The 27,409-nt window shown below is 44.5% G+C and overlaps 1 long non-coding RNA gene across 1 annotated transcript; it reads left to right on the top strand.

Moving 5' to 3' along the window:
- Positions 1-27,409, top strand: LOC137547059 (uncharacterized). The gene is made up of 3 exons (XR_011026456.1): positions 1-63; positions 8,573-8,652; positions 27,228-27,409. It is a non-coding gene; the product is annotated as an uncharacterized lncRNA (long non-coding RNA).

The raw sequence follows: 27,409 nt of genomic DNA, 5'->3' as shown, positions 1-27,409 counted from the left end.
CAGCACAGTGATTGGCAGGAGGACAGGACCTGACAGTAAATTATTTGTGCTTTATCAGTTAAGGTGGGCAAAGTGCAACCATTCAGAAATCATTTCTTAAAATACCACTTTAGCAGAAATGGTGACATTCTGCTATCTCTACTAACAGAATAGCAGCAGAATCAAATATTCATGGTTTGTATCACAAAATCAAACAGCTCCTAATCTGTAGACAAAGCTGCTGAATGGGACAGGGATCACCCCATTTGATTACATTTTCTCCTAATTATTTATCTTATACTGTAAGTGCATTTCTATGTGAATTTTCCCCTGGCATAAGAAAATTATAACATGCATTGTACATGTATGTACATGAGCAAGATAGGTGTGAATTGTATTGCTTTTCTATGTATTTGTAGTGTTTTTTTCAGTGCATTTGTATTGTTTTTTTTAGTATGTCTAGACTCTAGACTGAATGCCTCTATAGCCTATTGCCATTTTGTCACTCCAGTCATTTGAATTTAAATGCATAAGTTTTTTCACAAAAAGGTGTGAAACAGTGTGTGGGAAAAACACAAAGCACATTCAAAACATGCAGACATATTCAAGGGATTACTAATATGTGTTCCCTATGGGCAAACTTAAGTAGTTGCAGTTTAAAAAATGCATGCATGTTTAGAAATGCATCCACATGTATTCAGTGTATAGAAGACTTTAAGCAAGATGTTATTAGTTTTTTATTACAGTTTCAAGCCACATATGAAATGAAAAATAAATAAACCAGGGCTGACTAGCCAATCACAACACAGCATTCTAAAAACTTGATAGTGCTGATTGGGTCAAACAACATTAAAGAGACTCTGAAGCGAGAATAAATCTCGCTTCAGAGCTCAAAGTTAGCAGGGGCACGTGTGCCCCTGCTAAACCGCCGCTAAACGGGGGTCCCTTCACCCCCAAACCCCCCACTGCAACTCTTGGTCGCAGACTTGGTCGCTCCTGGAGGCAGGGCTAACCGCCACAGCCCTGCCTCCAGTCGCGTCTGTCAGCTGCGTATCTCCGCCTTTCCCCCGCCCCTCTCAGTGAAGGAAGACTGAGAGGGGCGGGGGAGAGGCGGAGATACGCGCTGACAGACGTGCGTGGGGCAGGGCTGCGGCGGTTAGCCCTGCCCCAACCAGGAAGCGCTCCCCCGTTGCACCGAGGGGGATTTGGGGGTGAAGGGACCCCCGTTAAGCTGCGGGATAGCGGCGGTTTAGCAGGGGCACACATGCCCCTGCTATTTATGAGGTCTGAAGTGAGATTTATTCTCGCTTCAGACTCTCTTTAAAGAGAATCTGTACTGTGAAAATCTTACAAAAATAAAAGTACCAGCCTGTTTGTTGTCTTCTCCTAGCCCCCTCTGTGACATTTTCGCCGCTCCCCACTGCTTTCCTGGTGATAAAATCACTGTTTTATTCATTGTTTTTGTAAACAATGAAGATGGCCGCCAAACAGGAAATACATCATCAGAGCAGGTACCTGTTTGTAGAGTTGGGCCGAACAGTTCGCCTGCGAACGGTTCCATGCGAACTTCAGTGGTTCGCGTTCGCGTCCCGCAGGCGAACCTTTGCGGAAGTTCGGTTCGCCCCATAATGCACATGGAGGGTCAACTTTGACCCTCTACATCACAGTCAGCAGGCCCAGTGTAGCCAATTAGGCTACACTAGCCCCTGGAGCCCCACCCCCCCTTATATAAGGCAGGCAGCGGCGGCCATTACGGCCACTCGTGTGCCTGCATTAGTCAGAGTAGGGCGAGCTGCTGCAGACTGTCTCTCAGGGAAAGATTAGTTAGGCTTAGCTTGTTCCTGTCTGGCTGCATACCTGTTCTGTGAACCCACCACTGCATACCTGTGCTGTGAACCCACCACTGCATACCTGTGCTGTGAACCCACCACTGCATACCTGTTCTGTTCAGTGGACCCGCCACTGTATACCTGTTCATTGAACCCACCACTGCATACCTGTGCTGTGAACCCACCACTGCATACCTGTGCTGTGAACCCACCACTGCATACCTGTGCTGTGAACCCACCACTGCATACCTGTTCTGTTCAGTGGACCCGCCACTGCATACCTGTTCTGTTTAGTGAACCGCCACTGTATACCTGTTCTGTTTAGTGAACCCGCCACTGCATACCTGTTCTGTTCAGTGAACCCACCGCATCAGTGCGCATACCTGTTCTGTTCAGTGGACCCGCCACTGCATACCTGTTCTGTTTAGTGAACCGCCACTGTATACCTGTTCTGTTTAGTGAACCGCCACTGTATACCTGTTCTGTTTAGTGAACCCGCCACTGCATACCTGTTCTGTTCAGTGGACCCGCCACTGCATACCTGTTCTGTTTAGTGAACCCGCCACTGCATACCTGTTCTGTTCAGTGGACCCGCCACTGTATACCTGTTCTGTTTAGTGAACCCGCCACTGCATACCTGTTCTGTTCAGTGGACCCACCGCATCAGTGCGCATACCTGTGCAGTTAAGTGAACCCGCCACTGCATACCTGTTCTGTTCAGTGGACCCGCCACTGCTTACCTGTTCTGTTTAGTGAACCGCCACTGTATACCTGTTCTGTTTAGTGAACCCGCCACTGCATACCTGTTCTGTTCAGTGAACCCACCGCATCAGTGCGCATACCTGTGCAGTTAAGTGAACCCGCCACTGCATACCTGTTCTGTTCAGTGAACCCACCGCATCAGTGCGCATACCTGTGCAGTTAAGTGAACCCGCCACTGCATACCTGTTCTGTTCAGTGAACCCACCGCATCAGTGCGCATACCTGTGCAGTTGTTCTGTTTAGTGAACCCGCCACTGCATACCTGTTCTGTTCAGTGAACCCACCGCATCAGTGCGCATACCTGTGCAGTTAAGTGAACCCGCCACTGCATACCTGTTCTGTTCAGTGGACCCGCCACTGCATACCTGTTCTGTTTAGTGAACCGCCACTGTATACCTGTTCTGTTTAGTGAACCCGCCACTGCATACCTGTTCTGTTCAGTGAACCCACCGCATCAGTGCGCATACCTGTGCAGTTAAGTGAACCCGCCACTGCATACCTGTTCTGTTCAGTGAACCCACCGCATCAGTGCGCATACCTGTGCAGTTAAGTGAACCCGCCACTGCATACCTGTTCTGTTCAGTGAACCCACCGCATCAGTGCGCATACCTGTTCTGTTTAGTGAACCCGCCACTGCATACCTGTTCTGTTCAGTGGACCCGCCACTGCATACCTGTTCTGTTTAGTGAACCGCCACTGTATACCTGTTCTGTTTAGTGAACCCGCCACTGCATACCTGTTCTGTTTAGTGAACCCGCCACTGCATACCTGTTCTGTTCAGTGGACCCGCCACTGCTTACCTGTTCTGTTTAGTGAACCGCCACTGTATACCTGTTCTGTTTAGTGAACCCGCCACTGCATACCTGTTCTGTTCAGTGAACCCACCGCATCAGTGCGCATACCTGTGCAGTTAAGTGAACCCGCCACTGCATACCTGTTCTGTTCAGTGGACCCGCCACTGCATACCTGTTCTGTTTAGTGAACCGCCACTGTATACCTGTTCTGTTTAGTGAACCCGCCACTGCATACCTGTTCTGTTCAGTGGACCCGCCACTGCATACCTGTTCTGTGAACCCGCCACTGTATACCTGTTCTGTTCAGTGAACCCACCGCATCAGTGCGCATACCTGTGCAGTTAAGTGAACCCACCTACCTACGTGAGTGCACGCAGTGTGATATACCACTCCGTGCATACCCGATATGGACAAAACAGGTAGAGGAAGAGGTAGTGGCAGAGCCAGAGGAAGGCCACCCGGCAGGTCTGCGCGAGGTCGTGTAAATGTAATTTCGTGTGGACCTGGCCCACAGTACAGTGCTCGGAAGAAGGCACGTCCCATCACCTCCCAAGATTGTCAGGACGTGGTTGAGTATTTAGCGACACAGAACACCTCATCTTGCTCAGCCACCAGTGCTACTACTAGCACCACTTCCGCTGCATTTGACACTTCGCAAGAATTATTTAGTGGTGAAAACACTGATGCACAGCCATTGTTGTTACAGCCAGATGAATTTTCACCAGCTCATATGTCTGAGTTACGCGGCAACATTATGGATGTAACGTGTAAGGAGGATGAAGGACCTACTGATGTTGGTGCATGTTTGGATTTGTCTGAGGCAAGCGAAGCTGGGCAGGATGATTACGATGATGACGATGATAGGGATCCTCTGTATGTACCCAATAGAGGAGATGAAGAGGGGGACAGTTCAGAGGGGGAGTCAGAGAGTAGGAGGAGGAGAGAAGTTGCTGAAAGAAGCTGGGGCAGCTCTTCGTCAGAAACAGCTGGTGGCAGTGTCCGGCACCATGTATTGCCACCTATGTACAGCCAGCCAACTTGCCCTTCAGCATCAGCTGCTGAGGTCCCCATAGTGCCCACATCCCAGGGTGGCTCAGCGGTGTGGAAATTTTTTAATGTGTGTGCCTCAGATCGGACCAAAGCCATCTGCTCGCTCTGCCAACAAAAATTGAGCCGTGGAAAGGCCAACACTCACGTAGGGACAAGTGCCTTACGAAGGCACCTGGAGAAAAGGCACAAACAGCAATGGGATGGCCACCTGAGCAAAAGCAGCAGCAGCACACAAAAGCAAAGCCACCCTCCTTCTCCTCTTCCTCCTTCATCAGGTGCATTATCTGCTTCTGCCGCTTTCTCCCTTCCACCTTCACAGGCACCCTCCTCCACTCCGCCTCTGCCCTTGAGCGCTTCCTGCTCCTCTGCCCACAGCAGCAGTCAGGTGTCCGTGAAGGAAATGTTTGAGCGGAAGAAGCCAATTTCGGCCAGTCACCCCCTTGCCCGCCGTCTGACAGCTGGCGTGGCGGAACTGTTAGCTCGGCAGCTGTTACCATACCGGCTGGTGGACTCTGAGGCCTTCCGTAAATTTGTGGCCATCGGAACACCGCAGTGGAAGATGCCAGGCCGCACTTATTTTTCGAGAAAGGCCATACCCCAACTGCACCGTGAAGTTGAGAGGCAAGTGGTGTCATCTCTTGCGAAGAGCGTTGGGTCAAGGGTACACCTGACCACGGATGCCTGGTCTGCCAAGCACGGGCAGGGCCGCTACATTACCTACACAGCCCATTGGGTGAACCTGGTGGTGAACGATGGCAAGCAGGGCGCAGCGGACCAAATTGTGACACCTCCACGGCTTGCAGGCAGGCCTCCTGCCACCTCCTCTCCTCCTGCTACATGCTCTTCGCTGTCCTCCTCCTCCTTGGCTGAGTGGCAGTTCTCCTCTCCAGCTACACAGCCCCAGCTCCGCAGGGCCTATGCTGCATGCCAGGTACGACGGTGTCACGCCATCTTAGACATGGCTTGTCTCAAAGCGGAGAGTCACACTGGAGCAGCTCTCCTGGCTGCTCTTAAGAAACAGGTGGATGAGTGGCTGACCCCGCACCACCTGGAGATAGGCAACGTGGTGTGCGACAACGGCAGCAATCTGCTTGCCGCTTTGCATATGGGGAAGCTGACACACATACCCTGCATGGCACATGTCATGAATCTAGTGGTTCAAAGATTTGTGGCAAAGTACCCTGGCTTAGCGAATGTCCTGAAGCAGGCCAGGAAGTTCTGTGGGCATTTGAGGCGGTCTTACACAGCCATGGCACGCTTTGCGGAAATTCAGCGCAAAAACAACATGCCGGTGAGACGCCTCATTTGCGATAGCCCGACTCGCTGGAACTCGACCCTGCTCATGTTCTCCCGCCTGCTAGAACAGAAGAAAGCCGTGACCCACTACCTCTACAACTGGAGTAGAATGAAACAGTCTGGGAAGATGGGGATGTTCTGGCCCGACAACTGGACACTGATGGAGAATGCATGCAGGCTCATGCGGCCGTTTGAGGAGGTGACCAACCTGGTGAGCCGCAGTGAGGGCACCATCAGCGACTTAATTCCCTACGCTTACTTCTTGGAGCGTGCTGTGCGTAGAGTGGCGGATGAAGCTGCGAATGAGCGTGACCAGGAACCGTTACGGCAGGAACAGGCATGGGACCAATTTTCATCAGACCCAGCTGTTTCCTCAACACCTGCGGCAGCACAGAGGGGGGAGGAGGAGGAAGAAGAGAAGTCGTGTGCAGAAGACGAATCAGACTCAGAGGATGATGAGCAAGGTGTTTCTTTGGGGGAGGAGGAGGAGGAGGAGGGGACAGCGGCAGGAGAACAACCTCAGCAGGCATCGCAAGGGGCTTGTGCTGCTCAACCTTCCCGTGGTATTGTTCGCGGCTGGGGGGAGGAGGTTGACTTACCTGACGTCACTGAGGAAGAGCAAGAGGAGATGGAGGGTACTGGATCCGACTTTGTGCAGATGTCGTCTTTTATGCTGTCCTGCCTGTTGAGGGACCCCCGTATAAAAAACCTCAAGGGGAATGAGCTGTACTGGGTGGCCACACTACTAGACCCTCGGTACAGGCACAAAGTGGCGGACCTGTTACCAACTCACCGGAAGGTGGAAAGGATGCAGCACATGCAGAACCAGCTGTCAACTATGCTTTACAATGCCTTTAAGGGTGATGTGACGGCACAACGCCAGCAAGGTACCACTGCCACTAATCCTCCTCCCGTGTCCACGCAGTCAAAGACAGGACGCTCCAGCGATCTCATGGTGATGTCGGACATGCGGACGTTCTTTAGTCCAACGCCTCGCCGTAGCCCTTCCGGATCCACCCTCCACCAACGCCTGGAACGGCAGGTAGCCGACTACCTGGCCTTAAGTGTGGATGTAGACACTGCTGTGAACAGCGATGAGGAACCCTTGAACTACTGGGTGCGCAGGCTTGACCTGTGGCCAGAGCTGTCCCAATTTGCCATCCAACTTCTCTCCTGCCCTGCCGCAAGCGTCCTCTCAGAAAGGACCTTCAGCGCAGCTGGAGGCATTGTCACAGAGAAGAGAAGTCGCCTAAGTCACAAAAGTGTTAAGTACCTCACCTTTATCAAAATGAATGAGGCATGGATCCCGGAGGGCTGCTGCCCGCCCCAAGACTAAGTCAGTCCCCGCACATACAGCATCTCTGCCTGCACGCCGTGTGACTGGCTGCCTGGCCTGCCCCAAGAAGACTAAGTCGCTCCCAGTCCCTCCACACAGCATGTCTGCCTGCAGGCCGCTTGACTACCTTCTCCGCCACCACCAACAGGGTCCGGGACTCCAGGCGGATTGCTGAATTTTTTAGGCCGCTGCTAGCAGCGGCCGCTGTAATAATTTTTCGGGTGCGTGTACATGACTGCCTAATTTTTCTGGCTGCACTGCGGGCAGCTGCAACAACAAAAGAAAAGGCATGTACATGCGCCCATTCCCCTTCGTGATCATTACCTTGCCGTGGTGAAGGGGCTTGTGTATCACAATGGAGCAATGACCGGCGCCTAGATGAGTGTATCGGGGGGCACACCCACGATAATAAGGTCGTTGCCTCATTGTGGTCAGACCAAATTTAATCAGCTGGACAGTCACTGTTCTGTCATTCAGCTACATCAGCCAGGTGACCATATGGGCTGTAAAGCCACCAAAACCTGCACTCTCGCCATGGTGCGCACCAGTAAAGCACGGCCGTCACTACACAAACAGCTTTTTGCGGTGCGTTACACGATGAGTTTGGTGTGTCAGTGTGAAGCAGTACCTTAATTACACTACCTGATTGATGTATACACATGCAAGATGTTTGAAAGCACTTTAGGCCTGTCATTTAGCATTCAATGTGATTTCTGCCCTTAAAACGCTGCTTTGCGTCAAATCCAGATTTTTCCCGGGGACTTTTGGCATGTATCCCAGTCCGCCATCCCCCCCTCCAGGTGTTAGACCCCTTGAAACATCTTTTCCATCACTTTTGTGGCCAGCATAATTATTTTTTTTTTCAAAGTTCGCATCCCCATTGAAGTCTATTGCGGTTCGCGAACTTTAACGCGAACCGAACCTTTCGCGAAAGTTCGCGAACCCGGTTCGCGAACCGAAAATCGGAGGTTCGGCCCAACTCTACCTGTTTGCAGTGGCTCCTCTCAAACGTGACTTGACTGCTGGAATGTTTCTTCCACTTGTTGCCTTAGCTGCTTGTCTGGACATTGAACTGATCTTTCTGCACTCACAGCTATTCACAAGGTCACAGACAGGCTGGCTGTGAGCAGAGACCGTGCATGTGACTCACACACAGCACACACACAGAGCCTGCAGGGGGCGTGGAGGGGGTGTGCATAAATTCTCCCTATCACAGCAGAGGCAGTGCATTCCTCCCTGGCTCGACAAGGTTTGACAAAGAAAAGAAGATTAGATATATTACAGAGACAGTGCAACTAGAAAAGGCTGCAGTAATCCAGAGCACATTAGAACAGGTATAGGAACTTATAGGATACAAGAAATAAGGCTGAAAAATTTGTTACAGGGTCTCTTTAAGCTATCTCACAACTGCTTTTTGGAAGTATTGCCTGGAACCCACTAGCAGCGCTTTTCTAAGCCTTTTGTAAATGCTTGTGATTTCAAAGGTGCTTGCTAATGTAATGTTACATGTGTGATCTCAATTGAAGGATGTGGGACATGGAAGACGGGGACATGGAAGTGAAGTAGACGCTGGGGAGAAGCAGAGACCAGGCCTTGTGGCAGACAGGTGAGGGTACCTTTGTCAGTCGGCAAATTGAATGACAATAGCAACGCAAACTTGATCCGCTGCCAATCGACCCAACATTTTCTGTCCAGACTGATTGAGCAATTTGGGCCAGCAATTGATTGGTCGAATGATCAGTCCAAATGCTGCACCAATTTCTCACCAATTCGATCAGAGCAATCTAATCGGCGTATATCAATGGGAGAAATCGATGAGTGTATGACTTGCTTAAGGACTAACTTTTGCTTTAAACACATTAGCTCTGCATTAAGATGGTGTTTTTTGTGTTTTTCTTTAACCTGCTGCAACTTACTAAAGCAACAGCACTTTGTCCCACGTCTTGCAGATTCAAACCCTCTGGGCCAATGTATACCTAACCTTTCAGCAACATTCCAAGTTTGCATGTATGCATACAAGGATTTCATATCACATTGTATTTTAACAGTATTCGTCTGAAAAGAAATAACATGTTTCATTAGTGAAAAGAGTTGCTGGAGCTTCCGTCAAGGGATTTAACTTTTTTTTGCCAAGGTCTTCCAAGGTCTTCATCACAGTAACATTGGCCCATATTTACAAAAGCACAGTAAAGTTGCAATGTGCTAGGAGCGCATGGCAATTTTATTGTTACTTACAGTGACATGGCGGTGCAAGTTGCCCAATTAGCACAACCTACATAACACATGTTACTTTAACAACATTTGCGTTACTTAGGCTCATGCTAATTGTGCAACATGTGCTACCTTGTCACTGTAAGTTGTAGTAACTTTGCAGTGTGCTCTGTGCGCATGGCAACTTTGCTGTGCTTTTATGAGTATGGGCCATTGTGGGAGAATAATTCTATCTATTAGGGATGATCAATGAGATGCAAAAGTTCATTATGCAAATTTTCATGCAAATATATGCAGCTTGAAAATGGACCAATCAATTTAAACCTGGGTGGTACTTAATTGATCCATTTTCAAGCTGCATATATTTGCATAAAAATGTACATAATCTTGCATGAACTAGGATATTTTCATCTCACTGATCATCCCTACTATCTATAAGTCGTAACAAATGCAAGCAGATTCAGGAACGTGTGAAACACATCAATATGCCCACACAGTGGACAAATCACAAAAATAAGCAATTTATTTATTTTACCTTTTTGAGAGCTAGGTTGCCTTTAACCTTCCTGGCGGTAAGCCCGAGCTGAGCTCGGGCTATGCCGCGCAGGAAGATATCTCAGCCCCTGGTGGGGCGATTTGCGCACTTCAAACTGCTGTACGCGCAGCTAGCACTTTGCTAGCCGCGCGTACAGCTCGATCGCCGCCGCTCTGCGGCGATCGCCCGCACGCAGCGGCGCAAGAGGGCCCCCCCCCCGCCAGAGCCCTGCGCTGCCCGGACCAATGAGTTCCGGGCAGCGCTATGGGCTGGATCGGAGACGTCTGACGTCAGGACGTCGGCTGACGTCCATGACGTCATTCCGATCGTCGCCATGGCGACAGGAGAAGCCAAACAGGGGAGCGCGTTATATACGCGTTCCCCTGTTTGCTTTTGATGCCGGCGACGATCGCACTAGAGGGACACATGCGCCCTCTAGTGGTGTTTCATGTAGCTACCACTCTGGTAGCTTTACATGAAACAAAAAAAATAAATAAAAAAAAAAGGATTTTTGCCTAAGTGGCAAAAAAAATTAACCGCCAGGAGGGTTAAAGGGAGTCTGAAGTGAAAAAAAAACCCAAAACCGATACTTGCCTAAGCAAAGGGAAGGCTCTGGGTCTTATAGAGCCTTCCTGGTCTACTCACGGGCCCCGCCTTCCCCTGCAGGCTACCCCATTAGCAGTCTCGGACCCATGGGTTTGTTTGGGTTTGTTTAATTTTCAATTAATTTTATAAAATACATAACAGTATAACATACATATGAAGAGAAAAAAGTTTTTCCGGCTTAGAATGTTGTAATGTTTTTCAGTATACTGAAACAAGAGATCTCCTGCTGCCAGGAAGAACATTTACCATGCTAGGCTTCAACCTATGTTTGGATTTCCAATAAATCCAGCCCAGGCCTAGCTAGAGGGCTTCCTACTTGTGCAAATAAAAGAAAAACTAGCATTGTCATTGTATATGTATTTTTATTACCATAATCAGCTGATAACATACTTGCATTTTAAAGACCCACTCCAGGCAGAAATCTTAAAGCATCAAGCCTCCTCCCCAGTACACTCTGGGAAACCAGGTGTTGTTGATAGGGGCACCATCAAAAGAGAAAAAAATGGTATAATGAGTGGTACAAGTGTATAGAAGAAACATTACTGAAGATTTTGAAAAAAAATAAAAAGTGTTGAATTTGATCCCTCCACTAATCTAAAACCACTTTAAACCAACTAAAGTTGACACTTCAATATCTCTATATTGGCCTCAATTCACTAAGCTTTATCAAACATGTTTTGAAACCTTTGATAATGTACCTCATAGATAAAATCAAATTTGGAATTCACTAAGGTGTTATGGATGTTTTGAACGTTTTATCGATAAAACATTCCATAAATATATACCACCTTAGTGATTTCCAAAATAGATTTTACCCATCAGATAAATTATCAAACGTTTGATACAGTGTTTGATAAAACTTAGTGAATTAAAGCCATAGTGTTTCATGGTACCACCCTATTACGTGATCATTATCTAGCTTAAGCCATCTGGGTAGCAGGTTTACCCTGGTAGTCTGTCTTTCCAAGCAGAGGCCTCTGTAGGAGAGTTGTACTCTGTCTGGCTTAATTGTGTATGTGCACTGGGAACAGTGTGGTATAACTAATTCCGTTTTTTACACTTCACAAAGGATCATCTGGCATTCTAGATTTCCATACTGTAGTCTTGTTGTGAGTGTTGGGAGTCTTTTAAACACTTACAACCACATGTCCAGTCCCTCCCATCTTTTTTTAAAAGACTCCCAACACCTCATTCATCTGATTAAAAATATCCATTGGAAATCTGATTATTACTGGTTAACCTGCGATGTCACCTCGCTTTACACCAATATACCACACGACTTTGGACTTACAGCTTTATCTTTCTTCTTAAACAACAATCCGCTCATGCCTCATCCACAGATTAACTTCATTATTCACTGTGCAGAATTCATACTTCAACATAACACGTTCAGTTTTCAGGATAAATATTACCACCAACGTACAGGTACAGCCATGGGGAGTTCATTTGCTCCGTCCTTTGCGAACCTCACCATGGGTTACCTAGAGCATTTAAAATTCCATTCCCAGCATCCCTTTACAGAGAACATTAAGTTTTATCGTAGATATATTGATGATCTGATTTTCATATGGCAAGGCGACCCCAACAATATTCCTCTATTCGTGCAATACCTCAACAACAATCCGGCTGGTCTACTTTTCACTTTCCAATATCATCCCACCACCATAGAATATCTGGACCTGGTATTGTTCATCGAATTACTCAATATAAAAACCAAAACCCATTTCAAAAAAGTCGATGCCAACAATTACATTCATTTCAACAGTCACCATCATCGACCTTGGACTACCAACACCCCGTACTGCCAATATAAAAGGATTTACCGGAACTGTACTGACATAAATGACTACCATACACAGTCGACAATATTGACAAAAAAAATTTCCGAACGAAAATACCCAAACAAATTAATCAAAGACGCCAAATACAAAGCAATTCACACCCCCAGCACTACATCCCAGACTGCCCCTAACTCCAATATTACTAACGTTAACGATCCATTTCCCAGGTTTATCACACGCTTCAGTTCACAACACAATATTATTAGAACCACGTTGCAGTCTAGATGGGACATATTAACACAAGATCCCTATCTTAAACCATTATTACCCAACAAACCAACACTCACATTTAAACGTGCACCTAATTTGCGTAACTTATTAGCTCCCAGCAAACTGAGGACATTCTCCCAATCCACCGGCCCCCGCCTACCACCAGGATCACATGCCTGCCACAAAGCGAGATGTACAGCCTGCCAATTCGTGGTGAACACTAAGACCTTTCAGTCCCACACTACAAACATTGAATATCCTATCACGCAACATATCGATTGTGACTCTCGTTTCATTATTTATCTTATTTCATGCCCATGTGGGCCTCAATACGTTGGTCGTACGACCCAGGAGGCTCGCAGCAGGATTGGCCAGCACAAGAGAAACATCATAAATAATTACAATTTACACAGCGTTTCTCGACATTTTGGTATCCATCACAACAATAATCCTCTCTTATTTAAAATCACTTTCATCGAATCAGTTTCCCCATCTCACACAAATGCTTTCGAGATACTGCGCCAAAAGGAAATTTATTGGATACAAATTCTAAAGTGCCTGATACCCAATGGTCTGAATGAGGTTTTAGAAAAAGCATTTTAATGATTAATTATTTATTATTACTCCAAACAGTCGCTTGCTAATAGCAAACAATGTTTTATTATGATAGTCCTCTCTTTTATTTTTTTATACATTTCTTAAAATTATTATATTAGATAAGCATATTTTTATGAATTTTTTTTTATATGTGTGTGTGTATGTATATATATATATATATATATATATATATATATATATATATATATATATATATATATGTATATGTGTGTATCTTTTTTTTTTTTTTTTATATATTTTATTGATGTTACTTCTTCTTAACCATATTAACACTGTTGTTTTATCTCTGTTATTGGATTTAATTCAGTTTTATGCATTTGTATAGGAGTAGAACTACTTTTACCTGCTATTCCATATTCTGACCACTAGATGGCAGCATTCATATATATACTACATAGACTATATGAATACAGGAACAACAAATAGAGATCACAATCTAATGATAGCCAGTAACGCTATCAGTGCCACTATATGGTCGCATAGGCATGGAAATATTGTTGAGATGCATAATGTGGCAAAAACACCACATTTTATACATATTTACAGCTATTGGCAAAATTGCCCACAATCAACATGGCCGACGCCACCTCGCCCATGCTTCCCAGCATCACTTCCCATATAAGCCCAGTGTGGGGGATGTGATGTCACGCTGTACTCACCTGACATCCTACCTTTAATTTAGGCACATAGACACCTTTATAAACAGCAGACAGCAGCAGCGCGAGTTACAGAGGCGCATTGCCACTATTGGACCTTTTTGAGGTAAGATGGAATTCCCTATTTATTCAAAGAGCTATACTTCATTTTTATAGATGATACTTTTGCGGCTATGTAGATAGTTATTACACCACTATGGACACACGGGTATTGTCACTATATAATAACTTACGCTGATATATATAATAACTTATGCTGACAATTGAATGAAAAGTTATTTATGTGCTGTTTCATGATAGATTCTTGTACTACTTTGGTCGCATTCCTCATTACACATGGGGCCTGATTTGCTAACGCTTGGCGCGATTTTTTCGCGCTAAGCGTCTTTGCACGCGCATACATTTGCGCGCGCTGCGTTTGCGCGGGGTGCATCTTCTTGGATGCGCGGGGCCCAATATGGGTCTATGGGCTTTGCGTGTCCGGGGTGGCGCATTGCGTCCGGGCGCCCGCGATAGCTCTCGCGGTTGTTTGGAGGAGCAAACAAACAATTAGACATGCAAAGGGGCTTATCGTCCTTTGGTAAATCAGGCCCTTGGTATTTACACGTCTCTTGTCACAGCAGATCGCCCCTTCTGTGACAGACATATGTCATTTTTGCTTTTTGTATTATGATGGCAAGCTCTTAGGGTCCTGTTTTGTTTATTGTATATTGTTTATGGTTTGTATGCTTGATTTTTAGCTTGCACTCCTTGCCTGATGAAGCGGGTTATACCTGCGAAACGCGTTGCGGAGTGCCAAAATAAATTGTTATTTGCGATTTGAACAATCTCGATTGTCCATCATTTCAGGAGGTAAGTCCACCTGTACTCCTCCTTTTTAGTTGTTTTTAGATCATTTTAACCTGCCTGGCGCCTCTGTCCAAATTTGCACAGTATATAGTCCACCTTGGGTGGAGGGGACTGTCCCCTTCTTTCTATCTACAGAGAGCGACTTCTTAAACCTGAGTGGGGTCAGGTTCTAATACTCCCCACCTGCAGTTCAAGTGGTTGCCTATGTGGTAACCCGTGTTTGTGAGTATATCCACATCTGTTAATTATTTCGCCAACAATTGTTAGACTTACTGCACTATATTGGGCTCTCGGTTTTTCTTTTTGTTTCAAGTGCATCTTGGACAGCCTTGCTCTGGAGATTTGGGACCCATAGAGTTGGATTTCTGTTTGCCTTTGTTAAAATCACCACAGTGAGATGGCCTCCGATGGTCTTGAATTTGCGGTGACCCAAAAACAGAAGAAAACTGACCCAATGAAAACCAGTTCCTTGAAAGATTTGCTGACAGATGGCTAATTAACCCAGTAGCTAGAGGCCTTGCTTAATCTTTTTTTTTTTCCCGCTGGGACAATGGAGATTTGTGTTTTTGGAGAATTTTTTGTTTCTCACTAGTCCTATCTTCAGTGACCATGCAGCTTGGAGAAGCTGAGGGCTTATGGTCATACCTTTACCTCATCCAACATCAAGCTGAACTGTGCACCCCGTTTTTGGCCTCACTTCTATAAACTTTCAGTGCTTTATGTAATGTCTGTATTCTCTTCTGGCAAAGGTCATTTAAATTCTTAAACTTTTTTTTATACAGATAAGCCAATGGTTGGCATCTCTGCCAGCATACATGAAATTGTGTCCAGAATTGTTCTTCGTGTCTTTTATGAGATCACTGACTTACCAAGGTTTGTTCAGTGGAGTTTTAGGCATAGAACTTACATGGAGTTTCTCCAACATTATAAACTCTCGGTTTGCTTGGAAAAACTATTATTTTCCTTAACTATTCTCCGTATTCATTCCCTAACTTAGCAATAATTATTGGGAATGGATGCTGCCAGTATGTGAAGAAGACAACCACACACAGCTGGCTCCCAGACAGTTCCTAATATGCTTTCAAATAAGAGGAAGTACAATTTGTATTCTGTGTTCAGCTTGTGGTTTTGTTTAACTTCCTTTCACTTACCAAAAAGAAAACTGCTTTCTGACATTACAATCATTTTGCTTATGCTTATTAAACAAGTGCAAATATCCTGCCTCTTCTCTTTCTTCTCCGTCCCATCTAATATTACGTTTGGTAAGCATGCTATTATATGTGGCTTGTAAAGAATACTTTCAGTTGTTTCCAACACAACAATGTCAGCTTAAAGGGACTCCGAGCAGTGCAGAAACTATGGAAAGATGCACATCATTTTAAAGCTCTCTTTCTCCTCTTTCCAATGATATATAAACCGCCACCCTACGCCTTTTAGTTTTCGCTATTTTCGCGATTGAAATTGCCGCGGCCGCGATTTCGATCGCGAAAATAGAGAAAACTAAGAGGCGTAGGGCAATGATTTAGGTGTCGTCAGAAAGAGGAGAAAGAGAGCTTTAAAATGATATCCATCAAGCCATAGTTATATTGTATTACACAGGGCGACTTTTTGTCAAAGTCAGCAGCTGCATTCAGCAGAATGGAGCTGCTGACACTGGGGAAAGTGTCGTCCTGTGTAATACAATATAACTATGGCTTGATGGATATCATTTTAAAGCTCTCTTTCTCCTCTTTCTGACGACACCTACATCGTTGCCCTACGCCTTTTAGTTTTCTCTATTTTCGCGATCGAAATCGCGGTCGCGGCAATTTCAATCGCGAAAATAGCGAAAACTAAAAGACGTAGGGTGGTGGTTTATATATCATTGGAAAGAGGAGAAATAGAGCTTTAAAATGATGTGCATCTTTCCATAGTTTCTGCACTGCTCGGAGTCCCTTTAACTGCTTTGTAGAGAGTTCTCAAGATATATTTCTGTATTTTTCCAAGAAGTGGATGTTCCCCTGAAATTACACTCTTTTGACTGAGTCATAGGGGCAGAAATATAGAGGTGTAGATTCTGGGAAGAATAGTTGTCATGTTGCCTATGTGACTGAGCTCTTGTGCAGTAGAGCCAAGCGTGGACCTTCTTCAGCCACAGATATTGGGGTCAATACTTTCTTCAAGTGTCTATATTGGGTGCAGAGCAGGATCATCTACCACTAGGCAACCTAGGCAGGTGCTTGGGGCCTAGTGGTTGTCAAAGGGCCCACCTGCCACCTTCTTTAACCTCTCCCCACTTCAGCTTACCAAAAGCAACACAAGGGGTCCCCATATCTATTACCTTGCCAAGGGCCCTATTACATCATAATCCATCTCTGATTGGGTGTCAGTAATTTCTCAGACGCCCACTGCAGTATTTGCACTGGGGCTTGTAGTCATCAAGCTTTATCACTAATACTGAGGCCAATTTATAAACCATTGATTTTAAGATTTATTATAGCTTTACCCATACTTAGGGATGGTAAGTGAGATATATAAAGTTCTGAGTGGATACAGCATTATGTAAATTCTAATAAGTACACTTGAGAAGGATTTACTCGGCACCCAGTAACGGAGGTGGAGGGCTATGTCCACACGCACCAAAACAAAATAATGTGACTTCTCACCCCAAACCACTGGTATGGTGTGTTAACAGGGTAGCCACAGGGCGTGCAACCGGGCGGAATAGCAGAAAAACACATGGAAAACACTTCGTACAAGAAAGCTGGTCCAGGCACTGTCCCTTTAAAAGGCTTTATTCAAACCACCACCATGTCCATAATACAGAACAGTTCCATACATGCAATAGTCCAGGATATATCTGACCTGTGTTGCTGTGTGGTGTCCAAGATGAGTCGAGCACGCCACCGCTGACCCAAGGACACAGTGCACGTGAGCAAGCGCCGAACCGGCATGAAATGGCTGTAGTGCCGTCCTACATCCCCTGGTCACCGCTCTCTCCATCACCCTGACACCACACAGCAACACAGGTCAGACGTATCTTGGATTATTGCATGTATGGAGCTGTTCTGTATTATGGACATGGTGGTGGTTTGAATAAAGCCTTTTAAAGGGACAGTGCCCGGACCAGCTTTCTTGTACGAATTATGTAAATTCTATATGCAAATTGATGCAGCTTGAAAATGGACCAATGGATTTGGTCCATTTTCAAGCTGCTTAAATTGTTATACAAAATTTGCGTAACGGGGCATTAACTCCAATTTATTTGCATCTCATTGACTAAACCTATATAAGATACTTAAAGAGAATCTGTACTCTAAAATTCTTACAATAAAAAGCATACCATTCTATTCATTATGTTCTCCTGGGCCCCTCTGTGCTGTTTCTGCCTCTCCCTGCTGTGATCCTGGCTTGTAATTGCCAGTTTTAGGCAGTGTTTACAACAAAAGACATGGCTGCTAAAAGCTTGTGATAGGCTAAGAGGAGCTCAGTCTGTAACTTACACAGAGCCTGCAGGGTGTGTGGAGAGGGTGTATATAGCTTCTATCCTATCACAGCAGAGCAGCAGATTCCTGCCTGAGTCCGACAAAGCCGTCAGAGGAAAGAAGATTAGATTATATAACAGAGATAATACAGCCACTGTGCAACTAGGAAAGGCTGCAGTAAGACAGACCACATTAGAACAGGTAGAGGAACTTATAGGATAGAAGAAATAAGGCTGAACATTTTGTTACAGAGTCTCTTTAAATAAATAAATAAAAATAAAATAAACATAGACATAACATTTTTTTTGCAGAAGATGTCTGTGATGTATATAAATACATAGTGGTAATAATAACAGTGATAATGTTTTTCATAAATTCTCAGTATATAAAAAATAATACTTAGTATAGAAATGAAGTGCTACATTTACCCCAAGGGACAAATTATACTTTACTAGCAGACCTAAACCCTCCTGTGCATGTCCACCTCCGCCGGCTGCATGTCACAACAGCTCCGCCTCCACACACCACCGCTATGCTCATGCACCAGCCTGCTCCTTTGGCCACGTCCTCCTCCTTTCCCATCGGCCGCCCGGCTGCACGTGCGCAGTAGCGCTAAAGCATGGACACAGGGGCAGGAGGGGGCGCAGAGACACAGGCAAATTATTATAGAGGATATTAAAAAACATTTTTACACTACATAGATATCTTAAAATTAGGGAATATTTTATATCATAATTAGGGTTATGATTTATAATCTTAGTATTAAGTTAAATGTTTATTCTATTTGCTTTGGATATTTCCACCTAAATTTGTCAATTGTAATTATAAAAGTTAAACACCTGCAACATATACAGTACATACAATAATAATGTTCATGTCTTTACAACAAACTCCTGAATTCAAGCACATTGATATATTTTGAATGGTTTCTGGCTAGGATACATGAGTGAAACATACAGTTGTATTTGAAGTTTGGCCTACCCCAGCCAAAATGGGAATGTGGCTAATTTTGGATGTGACCCACTCACCGAATGGGTACCAGGGAATGAAATATGCAAAAACCAAAGGTCACAAGGACCAGCCCTATAGGTACTGCAGATAAAGCTTGTTGTGCACAGGGGGAGCACACAGCAATTTTACAAATGTTACCAGTAATCCTGACACTAAATTAGGATGTGTTATGCATTTAGAGTGGCTTGCGTTACCTAGGTGCCGTGATCGTTACCAGGGTACCGCAGGCTATGCTACTTGTGGGTCATACTAATTATGCAACGTGCACTACCTTACTGTTAGGATTACAGAGATACCTTGCATTGCAAGTAAATTTGGATTGCAAGTTTTTTTGCAAGTCAGGCAAACATTTTTAAGAAATGTTAACTCGATAAACAAGTAATGTCTTGATATACAAGCAGAGAACACATACATGAGTCACATCATCACAGCTGAGCCGATGGTTCTTCTCTCTTTGACGGTGCAGAATTGTACTTTAATCTGAGTGTAGAGACTGTTAAAGAGGAGCTGTCAGCCATACTATCTCAGAAAAAACACATACATAAGTAGATAAATATTTGCTCTATTTACATAATATATTTTTTTTATGCACTGTCCACGTTTTGGTTTTAGTGATTTTTCTATAGTAAAAAAAGAGAGAATCCTTAGGATTTTAAATTTTAATTGTGTCTATTTTGAAGCCAATCCTGACATCATTTCCTCCTTTACTCTGCTCTGCCTGATTATGTATACATTGCCCACCCTCCTCTCAGTCTTCAGACACTCCCACCCAGCTCTGCATTAGAAAGTGCATTGTCATCGTCACTGTGTGACTCTGCAGAGCTGGTTTATTTGTATGGATGGATTGCAGAAGCTGCTGGGGTGAGTGATTTTCTCAGCTTCTCAGCATGAGAAATATTAACCAATTAGAGAGGAACAGAGGTGTGGGAGGGGAAAACAGGAGGGAAAGAGGCTTCAGCCAATCAGGCTGCATTAGTTATGTCTGACAGGAAAGTAAAGAAGAAAAAAAGAAAACCCAGCATGCCTTGCAACTTCTTTTGTGCGGCAGATGTACCAAATAAGAGCCAGGGAAACTGGGGAATGTTGTTTTATGGATAAAAAAAGTAAGACTGATTTTTAACTTTTGGATTGCCTTGTTAGCAACCTTATTACTTGTTTACCAGATAAAAATAAAGAATTTATTTTTGATTTTATGCCAGACAGTTGCACTTTAAAACCACAGAAAAAGATTGGGGTGATCCAACAGGTAGTAATTCTGTTTGTTAAAGTGAAAGTCTTCCTATACAATAACCCCCATCTTTCCACCCGCCACATTTACTCATACTTTTCAAAAGTAAAGTGCAGGTTAGTTTGTTTTACTGGAATTATTTTTACTTTCTGCAGTACAGTCCTTTGTATTAAATTTTTTTTATATAAATGTTTTTGGATTGTGGAACGAATCATCGGAGTCATCAATAATTCTTATGGAGATATTTGCTTTGATGTAAGAGTGCTTTGAATTACGCACGTTTCTGAAACTCTGCTTGCAAAAAAAAGGTTCCCCTAGTGCACGGTGACTTTACTGTAGCTTGTTAAATACCCCCTACTTAATAAAGCTGCACAAATTACCCTGCAGCAGCTGGCTGGATGTTCTGTCTGTGGACTGTCTTAAAAGTTGCATGTTCACTGTCCAGGCCTTACTGCCCTCTCCCCAGAAGTGTGCTAGCACTGCTCTCACAAGTTACATCTCCCTGCTGTGATTCTTGTGCTTACCAAATAAAATGTGATAGGCTGTGGGTGTATACATAGCTGTATCCAGAGCTGGGACAAGGTCCTCCAGCACCCAAGGCTGAGACACCAAAGTGAGCCCCTCCATCCCTCCACCCCAGCTGTCACACACTGATTGCTATTAGACTAAGAGGTGCCCCAGGGCCCCCAACCCCCCTAACCCTTTAATCTCTAGGTATCTGGCTTGCAGTCACTGCCATGTATCCCATTTTCTTATTTATCTCTGCTTCAAACACAATAGGCGGATGATAGCGGAGTTGTGCGCCCCCTCCTACACTGCACCCTGAGGCTGGAGCTTCTCTCGCCTCTGCCTCGGCCCGGCTCTGTCTGTATCCAACCAGCTATGATTCCATGGCCTGTCACATTTTATTGGAGGACTCAAGCATCAGAGCGGGGGGGGGGGAGTTGGCCATTGTGTGGCAAATACTGACACCATGCATGTACTTTTGGATTGCAGCTTTGTCTGATTTTTATACGGTATATACACACATTTGATTGCCTCTTTGTCTATGACAGATAAAGACAGAGAACACTCTATGCCTATATGCAGAAACAACAGCTCCCCTACCCCTATAGTCTACATCTGCAGTACATAAAACTGGAGCATGGACCCCCTTTGAATCTATGTGTGATGACATACAATGGAACTGCATCAAAGGGGAGGAAAACAATAGGGTTTTTTTGTAATGTGGGGTAAGTCCTTAATTTTATTACCCATCATCCCAGGAGCTATAGAGAAACTGAGCATCTGGATAATTTTACCTAATGCTTATTCTGCTCACCGAGTCATATTTTCCTTTAAATTTAGATTAGGCAATAAAATCAAGATACCAAAAAGACAAGAAACATGTCCTTTTCAAGTTTAGCAATGGGAAGTATTACATGTACAGGAAAAACATCTCTGCTATTCGAGTAGTTTATATTTCTAGGAAAGGGAATATGATTTGTGTCTTGCTCTTTAGCATTTGAATAGTAGATTATCTGGAAAATGTTATGTTAGAAGCGGCTTTTATACCTATCAATGTTGACACCAGTAATTCCATGTTAGGCTAACAAAATTTAACTCTATGTAATGATTAGTTTATAGTGTCACTACATGAACTTATGTTTCCACATAATATGGAGAAACAAAGGAAACTGGAAAATAAACCAACTTAAAGATACAACTAAGGCAACTATACACTAAAGTACAGTAAAGAGACCGCAACATTCTACAATGTCCAGTCATGAAAATGTTAAGAGACAGATTTCCAGCAGTGCAACAAGCCATACATAAGAACACATACAATGTAAAAAGTTAATACAAGTAATATCTCTGTCATCCAGAATTCAGTTAACCAGAATTCTCAGGCAACCAGAAAAAAAAAATTCCTGCCTTGCAAGATGCATAAATCTACTTTTACATTTCTTAATACATCAATAAACCTCTTTTACATTTAGTTAAATCTGTCCTGAGTCCTAATTTGTTTTTAATTACTGTATTTCAATATTAATACAGAGTTTATGGTAAGTATACAGTGTGGGGTATAGTACAGGTTTTTTTTTAGCTAGGCCTATTTTTAACATTGACTCACAAGCAACCAGAAACTACACTTATCCAGTATCAGCTATTCCCCGCTGGTGCCGGATAACGGAGGTCCTACTATATTTCTTAACCATAATAGGAAAATGTGGTCTAAACGCCAACGTATTTCATGGTTAAAACAAAACAATTACTGTATATTCTGGTGTATAAGACTACTTTTTAACCCAGGAAAATCTGCTCAAAAGTCTGGGGTTAACAGCCCGCCGGTGCTGCTAATTGGCTGGCGGGTTGACGTCGCCGGTGGGCGGAGCCTATTGTGCATCGAGCGCACGATCCCCGGCCAGCTAGTCCGCAATGAGCCGCCGCCGATGGGGGTATCGCGGTCGTTGCGGACTCCACTTTGACGCCGCCCATCGGCTGTGGGCAGTCGGCAAGTGGTTAATGGCATTTCAATAAAGAGCTTATTTTTATTTTGTGGTGCCAGCCCTTTTTGTACGCATGCTGTATGGGCCTCATTGCTACTGAGACCTTTGGCTTGGGCACGCAGGAATTTCTCCATTTACTGAGTACTCCTCCACTCCACGATTTTTGCAAAAGAAAAAAAGTATACATTTAAATGCCGTAATGACAGTTATTAGGGAAACAATTCCCGCCGACTTTAGCAGTTAATATCGGCTCTGAACCGATTCATGCGATTCAATACAAAAAGAACCGGCTCATTCATGAGTGCGTCGCATAGCTGCCGGCTCCCGGCTCTCCTCCCCACTTGGCTGCACCTGTCACCCCTCACCTAGCAGCACCCAGGGTGCTGCTAGGTGCCAGACTAGGTGAGACGACAGGTGAGGAGGCGGGGAGGACAGTGGGAGCCAGAAGCTATGTGTCCCACAGGACACATTCTCTGCTATGTGGGGGTGGTGGAGATCTTCAATCAACTTAATTGAAGATCGCAAGATTGGAGGATACTGTATTCGTTGGATCATTTACCGAGGATAATGGTGTGGGAACTTTTTTTTAAAGGTACAGGTATTTCTGGTTAATTAAAAATATTAAAATACTTTGCTTGTGGTTGTGTTTTTATTTCATTTAACCCTTTGTGGAAATGGGTAAGGGGTACTTTGTACCCCTATACTCATTTCTCCTGGGAGTGGGTGGGCATCTGGGGTCCCCTTCTTAAGGGGGACTCCCAGATGCCGCCATGAACCCCCCCAGGGGGTCATCGCCCCACCTCCTCCTGGTGCACCGGAGGTGGGGAAGAGCCCCTTGTCCATGAATTGGACAAGGGCTCGGGGGTAGAGGGGAAGGCTTGACCACCCCTCTCCTCCGGAGCCCCCCATAGCATGGACCATGCGGGCTGGTATCGCTCAGGGTGCGAAGCCCCAGTTGGTCGGGGCTCCGCATTCTGGCTATCCCAGCCTGCATGGGGGACAAGGGGTTACAGGGGCTCGGGAAGGGGGACCCCACGCCATTTTTTTTCAGATTTCCCACACGCAGACAAAACATTCCCCAAAATTAAAAATGTTAAAAAAAATAAAAATAAATATTGTTTCCCACTATCTTCTTTTTAACATATCCTGCAAATTTGGTGTTGCTAGGATGTAAGGGGCCTTTGGTATTAACTGCTGGGAAATATTTCCCACACTCTTTGACCGGCAGCATTTAAATGTATCGTTTTTTTTCTTTGAACTTTTAAAATCGATTTTCTCAAAAAGCACAAGGTCTTTTTGAAATAAAAAATGTTCTTCTTGTTCCCACTGTTCTTCTTAACATTCCTTACAAATTTGGTGTTTCTGGTATTTAAAGGGGCTTTGCTATTAACCGCTAAATTCGGCGAGCGTTTAATTTTCCCACGGTCAGAAGGAGAGTTTTAAAATTGATTTTCTCAAAAACTGTATAGTCTTTTTTTAAAAAAATGTTTTCCTCTTGTTCCTAATTTTCTTCTTAACATAACCTGCAAATTTGGTGTTTCTAGCTTTTAAGGGGGCTTTGCTATTAAACGTTAAAATCGGCGGGCAGACATTTTCCAAACAGCAGCAAAGCAGGGCTTAAAACGATAAATATCGTTCAGGCAGGACAAAAAAGAGCAGGTTTTAAAACGATAAATAACGTTTTGGCGGTCGGCGCCATTTATTAACCTTATAAAACAATAAATATCGTTCAATAATGGTTTTCTATGAGGCGCCATTATTACAGAGGCCGCTCCTGGCGCCATTTTTAACTGGCGTGGCTGGCGAGCCAAGTTTGCAGATCACTGACCTAGGTTACTCAGTGTGCTCAATCAAATCTACCGCATTCTCTGTTCACGGGGAAAAAATAAATCCTGGAGCAAAATGATCTTTTGGAGACACGACAGTGAACATTTTTGAATTTAAAGCGGCTGCAGATGCAAATATTTTAAAGCATACAAATATGAAGGTTATGCAGTGGAAAATGTCTGCATGGAAACTTGAATATGGTAATAATTATGAATAGGATCTTACTGCTGTATGAAGTGGTGTAATTCAGTGTGCTTTAGAACTTTACCTTTACCACAGGTCAGCTTTACCTAAGACTAGTATTACTTTACCTTGATGCACAGTGTCAGTCTTCACAAAGTTAGATGTCTGCTTGACAGGATAAAGCTCACCTTCAGGCACAAATGTTTTCCTTGCTATGTGCAGGCATTCAGTGGAGGCTTGTTTTTATCAGTGTTAAAACTCCTTGATTGCCTAATGTTTAATAGATCAGTTTCAAAAGATGTGGTCAAGAGTTCCTTTCTCCGCAATTTTCACAACGCACACTACAGATGTAGACTGTAATCTTCTCAGATGGCTGTTCGCCTACCCCAGCGGTCTGAAGAGCATGGTGATGCTGCCTGAGCCCCCTCTGTGTGACAAGACGCACATCCACACCCATTCCTGGAAGAGTGAGTGCAAGAAATAGTGTATATTTTCCTGCTCTAGAGCTGCATTGGCTCTCTTCTTTCACACTCCCAATCACCTGACATCGGGAGCGAGAGGACGGCAGCAGAGAACGTGCGGCTGCCAGGAAGAAGAGGAGACTCGACACAACACTGGAGCAGTAAAATATACACCACTCCACTTAAGGCGGCCATACAAATAGTGATGATGGGCAGATTCAACCAAGAGACAGATCTTTTTCTGATTGAGGCTGTAGACGCCTGCTGGATGCACATCACATCTGTGAGTGTGGAGAGGTGCAGACTGCAGAGACTACCTACTTTTAACCTTTTAGGTTTAACTTGAAGCGGCAGACAGATTGTTGCCAAGAGCAACGTGTGTCTTGATAAAGGCACTCTGCATGGCTCTGAAACATTGGCTTATTTGCAAAATAACAATAAAGATAATTGGATGTGCTAGCTTCTTCATATGCTCTTTCTGATCAAATCTGATCGGAGAGATGTCAGCTGCCCATACACCAGAGTACAATATCTGATCGATTTCAGCATGAAATTATGCGGGAATCAGTGTAATGATGCTGCCTCATTGACCCGAGCGCTGTCCCTCCTAGTGTAATTTGTGCCCACCCTGGTTCTTGTGCATGAATACTTTACCTGTCGGTGTCTGCCGCTGGCTCGCTCTCTGCACTGCTTCACATACACGCGCCCACATGGTTACCGGTGTAATGTGGGTGCGTGCGTGACGTCACATGGGTACATATTAAACTATCGTGGACAGAGCCGGAAGTTCCGTCACGATCATCTCTCATCCCGATATCACACGCTGCTACCTCCGTGTACCCAATCAAGCACATCGGCCCTACCTTTTGCACTATGTCCAATGGATACGTGTGACCAGCTTCAGCCCGGAATTCGTTTATCGGGCATGCTCTTGGCAGCACCGGTTTTCATCCTATTTGATTACATTAATCAAATCAGGTGGGGGTTCGGCTGCCAAGTCGCCTGAAGTATGGCCACCTTTACCTGCAACATGGGGTATAAGAGCAGGTCCCCATTGTCCCATGATTGCAGGAGTCATGGGGGCTATTGTTAGGCCAGTGCTTGTTTGGTATACAAAAAGAGATAACATTTGGGAACCTAGCTGATTACAGTGCTACATCCTATACTTCCACCAGTGCTTGGAGTTGGACTTTGAAAATTTTATATATGTCTTGCTTCTTTCCTTTAGCACATGTGCATTATAGCATGATCATTAGCCTTTACTTATAAAGCGCCACAAGATTCCCCAACAATGTACAATTCCTAAGAAGGCAGAGGTTCAGAAATTGAGTACCTCCATTGCTCCATTTCTGAACCTGTGCCCTCTTTGGAATTGTATATTGCTGGGGAATCTTTTGGTGCTTTATAAGTAAAGATGAAATTAAGACCTGGCCAAGATAGCAGTTTTCCCCTCCACTGATGGATGGTCACCTGTTTTTTTTTTTGTAGTAAGATTTGGTGGGGGCTAGCATCCACCAGGCCCTTAGACTCTCTCCAAGACCTAGGCAGCTGCCTAGAATTGTCTTGTGGATGATCCGACTCTGCGCAGCTTACAAATGTGACATGCACAACCGGAAAATCATGACATAGGAGTGGTAAAGGACTTTCTCCACCAGTCTACTACTTAGCTTGCTGCCCCTTAACTCAAATAATAACTATCAAACATAGTACACTAATACAATAATTGAAATAACACAGCAACTTTGTCTAGACAGCTCTGATGATCATAGCATTCTCTTCTGTGGAATGCTTCCCTGGTGTCACATTCTACTGTGGTAAAATGTGGAATGAGCCCCTACTAGGAGATCTTGCATGGTGAAGACATGGCTGGAAGAATAAAACTTCACTTCAGCACAGACATCTCATCCTCCTATTCTTTGCATGCAGACCCGTTACTCTGTATGCATTTTACTATGCTCCAGTTAATTCATCCTATTTTTTTTCTTTACATAGATCACTGGTCATGAACTACAACACATCACAAGACGCCAAGAGGAGAGGAACACAGAGAGAGCCTGGGGGAGTAAAATTCCTCCAAGATTCCTCCCTGGAAATGAACCAAGATGTGATATAAACCTAGAAAAGCAAGGTTGTTTTTCAGGATATTGCATTTCTCAACTATTTTTTGCTAAAAG

The sequence above is a fragment of the Hyperolius riggenbachi genome, chromosome 1 (assembly GCF_040937935.1).
Source record: "Hyperolius riggenbachi isolate aHypRig1 chromosome 1, aHypRig1.pri, whole genome shotgun sequence".
Taxonomy (NCBI): domain Eukaryota; kingdom Metazoa; phylum Chordata; class Amphibia; order Anura; family Hyperoliidae; genus Hyperolius; species Hyperolius riggenbachi.
This window is presented reverse-complemented; position numbering and strand designations above follow the sequence as displayed.